This window comes from Anolis sagrei, chromosome 2, assembly GCF_037176765.1.
Source record: "Anolis sagrei isolate rAnoSag1 chromosome 2, rAnoSag1.mat, whole genome shotgun sequence".
Taxonomy (NCBI): Eukaryota; Metazoa; Chordata; class Lepidosauria; order Squamata; family Dactyloidae; genus Anolis; species Anolis sagrei.
The window spans coordinates 147,468,688-147,476,564 of record NC_090022.1 but is presented as its reverse complement, the minus strand read 5'-3'; positions in this window follow the sequence as shown (position 1 = coordinate 147,476,564).

Below are 7,877 nucleotides of genomic sequence, written 5' to 3'. Positions count from 1 at the left end.
TCCTCCTCCTCTAATTCTACTCCCTTACCCCTTTTCTTCTTCTCTTTATGTTCTTCTTCTTCGCTTTCTTCTCCTCTTTGAATTCTGCTCTTTCTTCTTTCTTTCTCATCCGTTTCCCCATTTTTCCCTTCTTTTTCTCCTCCGCTTTCTCCTCCTTCTCTACTTCTCCTTCTCACCCTTATCTCCTCTCCTTTCTTTGTTTTCTTCTTCTTAGAAGCTCAATCCCATTTTCACATCAAGATTCTGCTGATTATGAAGTTTCCTTCTGGTATTCTGCAATATTTAAGGTGGAATTACCCCAAATGCGGGTTATTTTGAGCCTAACAGCTCAGGTTCCCCAAACAGCTCAGATTCTTCGTCCTTCTCTTCCTCCTCGCCACATCTCCCCAGAAATAACTGCGGCACAACTCGAAAGGGCTTTCCTTTCGGGACAAAAGCCACTGAGACTGAAGGTCCCGCCACAACCCAGAATATCAAGGCAGACATTCCCACAAGATCTCCTTTGAACTGGGTTAACTGAGTCCAAACTGCAATATATTCCCGTTCAAATCAGATAATATGGGATTTCATTCAGCGGTGTGGAAGGTGCCTGAAAGTTTAGATTAAGCAGCCGGGGAAACGGATCGACAGGCGTTCAATTCGGAGTTTAGGTCGCTATGGTCTTTCCTAAATACTAGTATGTGCCTTTTTGTAATATATATTCGGATATACTAAATTAGGGCATTTTCCCATGACATAATAATTCTAAATCCTCTCCCCAAGGCTCCTTCTGCGCTGCTGTACAAAATTCATATTACCTGCTCTGAACCGGATTATAGGGCAGTATAGACTCATATAATCCGGTTCAAAGCAGATGAAGTGGATTTCTGCCTTGATATTCTGGATTATATGACAGTGGAGATGGGGCCCGTTGAGTGTTCCTCTAATCCCCTCATTTTCTAGGATTGGGTTCAATTCAACTCCGTTTGAGTTTTTGTAATTGGGGAAAAGAGGCAAGCAAAGTGAGGAAGGGAAGGCAAAAACATAGCAAATTGAAAAATTATAGCTGTAAGTATTTTCTCCCCGCAGGGCTAGACCTTTGAGGACTGAAAGGACATTGCAGGAAGGGGCAGGATTCTTATTGGATGCCCTCATTTTGCCCAGACATGACTTCCCACTGGACAATCCCTCACTATTTAGGGACAGCTTTCGGGGTCTTGCTCTGAGCTTTCCAGCCTCACCCTAGACTCCTGGAGCCCCGGGGGGGCGCAGTGGGTTAAACCCCTGTGCCGGCAGGACTGAAGACCGACAGGTCGTAAGTTCGAATCCGAGGAGAGCTCCCTCTGTCAGCTCCAGTTCCTCATGCGGGAGCATGAGAGAAGCCTCCCACAAGGATGGTAAAACTTCAAAACATACTGGCGTTCCCTGGGCAACGTCCTTGCAGAGGGCCAATTCTCTCACACCAGAAGCGACTTGCAGTTTCTCAAGTCGCTCCTGACACGACCAAAAAAACAAACAGCCCCTAAACTCCTCAAACAGCCAGGATCCGCCGGATTTGCTCACAAGGAAAAAGTAGAGAGGATCGGCGACGCCTCTTCCAAGATGGGGTATATGAGGGTACCCCTACACTGTGGGATTAATGTGGACTGGTGCCACTTTAATGGTCCCGGCTCAATGCTATGGAATCCTGGGAGTCGAAGGCTTAGGACCTTGTGAAGTGGCCACTCCCAGGATCCCATAGCTTCGAGACTTAGCAGATGAAGTGGTGTCGAACTGTATGAACTCTACAGTCTAGATCAGGGATCCTCAAACTTTATAAACAGAGGGCCAGGTCACCGTCCCTCAAACTGTTGGATTATAATTTGAAAAAAAAAACATAAATGAATTCCTATGCACACTGCACATACCTCATTTGTGCAAATAGCACTTAAAACAATACAATAATTAAAGTGAAGAACAACTTTAACAAATATAAACTTATTAGTATTTCAATGGGAGGTGTGGGCCTACTTTTGGCTGATGAGATAAGATGTTTGTTGTTGTTGTGTGCTTTCAAGTCGTTTCAGATTTAGGTTGACCCTGAGAGAGGGCCGGGTAAATGACTTTAGAGGGCCATATCTGACCCTCGGGTCATAGTTTGGGGACCCCTGGTCTAGATGCCTCTTGAGTTGCCATACTCTTCAGAAAGGGAAAAAAATCTGGCGACTTAGAAGGCGATGCCTTTTGCTTAAGCCTCCTTGAGTACCTATGAGGAGAAAGACGGGCTAGAAATAAAGTTGATACTATTACTATTAATAATAATAGTGATCATTATAATAATTATTAATATTATAATCATAATATCATAAGAAAGGGTGAAATATAAATAAAGGTTATTATTATTATTATTATTATTATTTATTAATTACAGTATGTAACACGATTTTTGTTCCTGGGTTATAATTGTCATTTCCTGGTTAGTTCTAACATAAAAATATGAAAAGTGTATTAGACTGCAAAAAAAACCCTTTGTTTTTGGGGGACATTCTGCAGCACAATTTTTCAATGAATATCTCGTAGAGTCTCAACCAATTCAACATAATCGTGGCAGCCACAAAAGCAAACTTTCTGAAGCATAACAACTACTTTCAAAGAAAGTACCGCATACTTAAACAAGAAATAATACTTTCAAACCAGGAAGAGATTTTTCTTCATATTTTTGTGCATAGTGTAGTAATAAATAATAACAACAAGATCGGGACTTCAAGCCTTTTCGAATTGCTCTCTCTTTGTTTTCTGTTCCTTCCATAAACTCTTCTCAGGTCCCTTCCATAGAGCCATGTAACTCAGAATATCAAGGTAGAAAATCCCACAATATCTGCTTTGAACTGGGATCTCTGAGTCCACACTGCCATATATTCCAGTTCAAAGCAGATATTGTGAGTTTACATGGCTTTGTGGAAGTGCCCTCGGCTCTGTTCAAGGCTTCCTCCCGCTTCATTTCCCCGCTGAGAAGTTGATTAGCTTGACAGCGGCTGCGGGTTGCATCTACATTCTGGAATTAATGCAGTTTGACCCCGCTTTAGCTGCCATGGCTCAAAGCTGTGTAATCCTGGGAGTTGTACTTTGGCAGAGAAGGCTGAAGATCTTGTAAAACCACAACTCCCAGGGCTCCATCGCATTGAACCATGGCAGTGGTGTCAAGCTGCATTCATTCCACAGTGTGGACGCGCCTTGGGAATGTGAAGCCACAGCTTCCCAAAATTGTCACCACTATAATCCTCCCGCCTAGTGCTTTCTTTTCTCATTTCCTTTCAATTTTTCCTCCTCTGCTTACTACCTTTGCTGCAAAGCCACTTTACCCTTAGTTGCGTTACTGTGATGGCGCTTACGAGGAGTTTTGTGTATTTGTTAAAGAGAGTGCAGATTTTACAATGAATGCTATGATCCCATGACACCCAGGGCCTCCCACTCGGGCATACAACCCCGAATATCAAGGCAGAAAATCCCACAATATCTGCTTTCAACTGGGATATCTCAGTCCACACTGCCATGTACTCTAGTTCAAAGCAGAAAATGTGGGATTTTATTCAGCTGTGTGGAAGGGGTGGGGGGCTCAGAAACAAGGCCCACTTTTGTCATGGAGTTCTCATCTCCAATATCGTGGTTTAGTGTGACAGACATACATGTTTATTTTCACACGAGGTGTTAATATGTATCATGATATCCAGAAATCTCCTTTTTCTTCATGTCGGTTTGCCTTTGCTTTTTATTAAAAGGAAAGGCGTGAAACGGGAGCTGCTCCTATTTCAAAACAATAGCCTTCAATCTTTCTCATACACACACACACACACACACATACACACACAGTGTGTGTGTGTGCTCTGTTCAGTTTGAGTGACATCATAACGCAAAATCCGTTGGACAAATTGCCGCCAAATTTGACTACAAAACACCTACTAACCCAAGGAATGACCGTCACTAAAAATAAATTGATTTTGTCATTTGGGAGTTGTAGTTGCTGTGATTTATAGTTAACCTACAATCAAAAAGCATTCTGAACTCCACCAATGACGGAATTGAACCAAATGTGGCACACAGGACTCCCATGACCAACAGAAAACACTACAAGGGTTTGGTGGGCATTGACCTTGAGTTTGGGAGTTGTAGTTCACCTACATCCAGAGAGCACTGTGGACTCAAACATTGATGGATCTGGACCAAACTTGGCACGAATGTTCCATAAGCCCAGATATGAGCACAGATGGAGTTTGGGGGAAATAGACCATGCCATTTGGGAGTTGTAGTTTCTGGGATTTATAGTTCACCTACAATCAAAGAGCATTCTGAATCCCACCAACGATAGAATTGGGCCAAACTTCCCACACAGAACCCCCATGACCAATAGAAAATGCTTAAGGCCATCCAGTCCAACTCCCTTCACCAGGGAAAGAAAATGTAATCAAATACTGTTTATCCACAAGCATAAAGAAATTACATATATAAGAAACCAAGACTTTCTCATTACTTTATTTTCCAGATCACCAGACTGGGCCACAGCAACGCGTGGCAAGGGACGGCTAGTTTAATATAAAATCCAAGCCCAGATGGAATGTTTCAAGGAATGATTCGATTTTTTAAAAGGGGGGCTCTTCAAGACAAGCCCTATATTCCAGGATCTGATCCCAGAGTTTGTTTATTCCAGATTAACAGTGTGGACTCAGATAATCCGGTTAAAGGAGAAAACCTGGGATCAGATCCTGGGATATAGGGCCTGTCTGGAAGGGTCCAAAGACGGTTCACAGTTTTGAATGGATAACTCAGATGTGCAGAAAACTAAACATCGAAAGGTATTTTTGCGAAACCGTGGGCCCTTCCACGCAGCCCTATATCCTAGAATATCAAGGCAGAATATCCCACATTATATCAGTTCAAAGCAGATATTATGGGATTTCCTGCCTTGATATTCTGGGATATAGGGCTGTGTGGAAGGGCCCCGTGTTTAAAATGCCGAGGGACACTTTTCGAGTTTTTTTTTAAAAAATAAATTAAATTAAATACACACTTAGAAATGCGAGAGTAAATAATATCCCGAACTTCTCAAACGTAGTAACGAATGAAATAAAGCAAATTCTGAGGGCCCTTCCACACAGCCCTCTATCCCAGAATATCAAGGCAGAAAATCCCACCATATCTGCTTTGAACTGGGTTATCTAAGCCCACACTCGGATAATGTGGGATTTTCTGCCTTCATATTCTGGGATTTGGGGCTGTGTGGAAAGGCCCCGAATTTTGAGGGGTTTTTTTGTTTGTTTTTCCCCGGTTTTTAACTATCAGTGTATTTGAATGGAATTAATCACTCCGATTAATTTTTGTGAGCGCCCGTCGGCACAAAGCTTGCCAAGACAACCCCATACAATCGGTTCGCTTGAGAGTCGCCACAGGTTAGAAACAACGAGGGACATCCCAGAAAAACAACAAACACCTCCTGGAAGTTGTTGTTGTGATTCTTCCAGAAAGAATGCAATCTGTACTAACCCCACCCCTCAACGGTTCTTCCTCTTCTCCTCCCCTCCTTTCGCCTTCCTTCTTCTCATTCCTTCTTCTTTCTTTGTCTTTTTTCTCCTTTTCCTCTTTCTTTCTTCTCTTTGCCTTCTTCTTCCCACACTCTTTTCATCTTTCTCCTCCCCTGTCTCCTCTTCCTCATACCCCTTTCTTCTCTTTGTCTTCTCTTCTCCTTCGCTTCCTCTTTATTTCCTCTTGTCCTTCTCCTTTCCTCCTTCCTCTCCTCCTATCTTCACTTCTCTTTTCTCGGAGCCCTTCCACGCAGCCATATAACCCAGAATATCAAGGCAGAATATCCCACAAGATCTGCTTTGAACTGGGTTGTCTGAGTCCACACTGCCATAGATCCCAGTTCAAAGCAGAAAATGTGGGATTTTATACATAAAATATGGGACTTTTGTTTTCTCTTCCTCCTACTCTTCCTTCCTTCCTGACCTCTCTTTACTTTTTCTCCTCCTCCTCTTCTTCTCTTCCTCCTCCTCATACTCTTCTATTTTCTTTTTCTTCTTTCCTTCTACCTCTCCTCCCTCACACTCCTATCTTCCTTCTCCTTGCTTTGTCTTCCCTTCTCCTTTTCTTTCTTCGCCTCCTCCTTCCTTCCTAGCCTTGTGTTCCTTTTTCTTCCCTCCTGATATTACTTTCCACTCCTTTCTTTTTCTTCTTCTCCTTTTCTTTCTCCCGACTTTCCTGACCTCTCTTTCTTTTTCTCCTCCTTCCTTCCTGACCTCTCTTTACTTTTTCTCCTCCTCCTCTTCTTCTCTTCTTCTTCCTCATAGGCTTTTCTTCTACTCTTTTCTTCTTTCCTGCTTCCTCTCCTCCCTCACACTCCTATCTCCCTTCTTTCTTTTTCTCTTCTCCTCCTTTTCTTTCTCCCTCCTTTCCTGACCTCTCTTTCTTTTTCTCCTCCTCCTCCTCCGCTTCCTTCCTTCCTGACCTCTCTTTACTTTTTCTCCTCCTCCTCTTCTTCTCTTCTTCCTCCTCATACTCTTCTACTTTCTTTTTCTTCTTTCCTTCTTCATCTCCTCCCTCACACTCCTATCTTCCTTCTCCTTGCTTTGTCTTCCCTTCTCCTGACCTCTCTTTACTTTTTCTTCTCCTCTTCTTCTTATCTTCCTCCTCCTCGTACTCTTTTCTTCTACTCTTTTCTTCTTCCTCCCCTCTCCTCCCTCACATTCCTATCTTCCTTCTCTTTGCTTCCTCTTTCCTTCTCTTTCTTCGTCTCCTCCTTCCTTCCTGGCCTTGTTTTCCTTTTTTTTCCTCCTCATATTCTTTTCCTCTCCTTTCTTCTCCTTCTTTTCCTTTTCTTTCTCCCTTCCTTCCTGGCCTCTCTTTTTTCCTCCCCTTCCTCCTTTTTATTCTTCTTCTCCTCATACTCTTTTCACCTCCTTTCTTGTTCTTTCCCCCCTTCTGTTCCCCCTTTTTCTTCCAACGTCCCTTTGCGAGGCGGCTTGGCTTTGTCTCCACCTTCCTTTCCCTCTCCGCCTTCCCTTCTTCACTCCACCAAGGCCTCCCGCCTAAAGCGCACGGCCTTTAAAGACAAATCTTTCTTTCCTTTCTGGAAAAAACAGGGCAAGAAAGGTATCATCCAGGTGAGAGCAGGCGGAAAAAAGAAAGCCAGGCTGGGCAAGGCCTTGGTCCCTTCGAAGCAGCAGACCGGGTCCAGGAAGGGGCGTTTGAAGGCTTTCCTTTCTACCCGCTTTCCTTTCAGACATTCCTCTCGCGCCTCCCACCTGCGACTCTTTGGCTCCTCTCCCACGCTCCGCTTTCCCGCCTTTTTCCTGAGGGGCCTGGACACAGGCTCCTCAGGAAAAAGACTTTGTGGCCAGTCATCCAAACTAAACAGCCCTATTTCTAAGCATAGGACTACTTCGAAGGGAGACCTGGGCCCTTCCGCACAGCCCTATATCCCAGAATAGCAAGGCAGAAAATCCCACATTATCTGAGTGTGGACTCAGGAAACCCAGCTCAAAGCAGATATCCTGGGATTTTCTGCCTTGCTATTCTGGGATATAGGGCTGTGTGGAAGGGTCCTCTCTGAGTTCAGGGAGAGGTACCACAACTTCAACCCAGAAGACCACAGCCCAGGAGGCTGTCTGCTGTTTATGACATTTGTGTCCTAGCTTCCCCTCAGTGGGCTCAAAGGGACAGGCACTGGCACCTCCTTCCTTGGCCCTGTGCAGTACCAGTTGTATTGGAAGCTAATGGGAGAAGAGGAAGAGGCCATGGCCCTGAGTTTGCAAGACCTGAGCTGTCTGGCTCAGTTAATGACTGGCTGTCTTGGGCCCCTTCCACACAGCTGAATAAAATCCCACATTTTCTGCAGATTTTCTTCCACACAGCTGAATAAAACCCCA